The sequence below is a fragment of the Solanum dulcamara genome, chromosome 1 (genome assembly GCF_947179165.1).
Source record: "Solanum dulcamara chromosome 1, daSolDulc1.2, whole genome shotgun sequence".
NCBI classification, from domain to species: Eukaryota; Viridiplantae; Streptophyta; class Magnoliopsida; order Solanales; family Solanaceae; genus Solanum; species Solanum dulcamara.
In genome coordinates this window covers 65,239,903-65,241,517 of record NC_077237.1, presented here as the reverse complement: position 1 = coordinate 65,241,517, position 1,615 = coordinate 65,239,903, and the positions used below count along the sequence as shown (strand labels likewise).

The following is a 1,615-nucleotide window of genomic DNA, read 5'->3' as shown; positions in this document are numbered from 1 at the left end:
ATCTATGCATCAAACCAAGAGTAATGATGGATTGAGAAGCCCATCCTTTCTCTATAAAGAGGTGATTAAGCACTACGTGCTGGGGCTTCGGAGAAGAAGGTGTTTCTTCTGAGTTTTCAGAACTAAGAACAGTTAGATGAAGTTGTGGTGGAAATGCCACTGGCTCCTTTGCAAAATACTCATCTCCCAGCAAAGCTTGTGCATAGCTAGGAGTCATGTGATGGTGGGGCCTCAAACTCTGATACATTTTCGAGATTTTTTGGCACATTGTCCTATAGGAAGGACGCGAATTGTATTATCCATGTGTTATGAGCAAAACGAATTCTCAGGGAACAGCAGGTATATAGACTATAAAACACATGTTTATTTATTAATGTGCTAAACTGGATGGAGAAATTACGGAGGCATTCAGTGGCATTGCCTGTGTGGTCAAAGAATGTCTTCCTGAACAATAAGGAGTACATAATAAAGGTTTTGGTGGGATTTCTAATATCAGGCTTCCTTCTAACATGTTAATAACCCTACTCATTGATGGCCTTTGTGCTGGACCAGTTTGGATGCACCACAGACCTACTAATATCATCTTCCTAGCAGTTTCTTCTTCTTCTTTGTTCATAATTCCATGTAGCTTCAAGTTATCATCTAGCTGAACGTGCTGATATGCCCAGTAAGGAAAATATATCTCACTTGTATGGCTCACTTCTTCCTTGACATATTTTATTCCTCCGACCATTTCTAGAACCGTCATTCCATTACTATAGACATCGGACTTGTGTGACACTCCCCCAAAACTCCTACTGATTACTTCAGGAGCAATATAACCAATCATTCCTCGTGCTCCTAACATTGAAACAGTGCTTTCTTACCTGGTGCATAGTTTTTCCAAACCAAAATCTGATATCTTAGGACAGGATTCTTCATCAAGGAGTATGTTATGAGGCTTTATGTCAAAATGAAAAATTCTCATGTTGCATCCACGGTGAAGATACTCCAATCCTTTAGCAATTCCAACTGCAATTTGATACAATTTGTGCAGTCCCAAAAGTGAACCATCACCATATATGTATTTCTCTACGGATCCATTTGGCATGAAGTCATAAATAAGACCTCTTTTGCTCCTATCAAGACAATATCCTAAAAGAGACACGACATTGACATGAGATGTTTGGCTGATGCTTGCTACTTCATTGATAAATTCTTCTCCATCACCTTTAGATGCTTTTAAAATCTTCACTGCAACTGCACGGCCATCAGAAAGGTCACATTTGTAGACCCCTCCATAACTTCCTTCACCGAGCTTATCTTTGAATCCATGTGTCATTTTCTTGATTTCCCAATAGATGTATCTCCTTGGTGCCAGAGATCCATATTGCTTAAGTAAGGCCTCTAGACTCTGATCTACTGTTTTGCCTTTAATTAATCGTATGCACTTGTAGAATGATTTTGTATACTGTGTGTACCAGATTCCAAAGAAGATTAACTTCCCAATTCCAGCAACTGACAATCCTATTACCAGGGGAAGGAAATGTTTTTTTTTGGTATGAGGGAATATTGAATCTCATGTAGACTGCAAATTATTTTATTAGAAATGAACATGAAGTAGCAGGAAGAGAGT

At 38.9% G+C, this 1,615-nt stretch overlaps 1 pseudogene; it reads right to left on the bottom strand.

The window, feature by feature from the left end:
- Positions 1-370: 370 nt before the first annotated feature.
- On the bottom strand, positions 371-1,402 carry LOC129893523 (PR5-like receptor kinase; annotated as a pseudogene).
- Between the last annotated feature and the right edge of the window lie 213 nt (positions 1,403-1,615).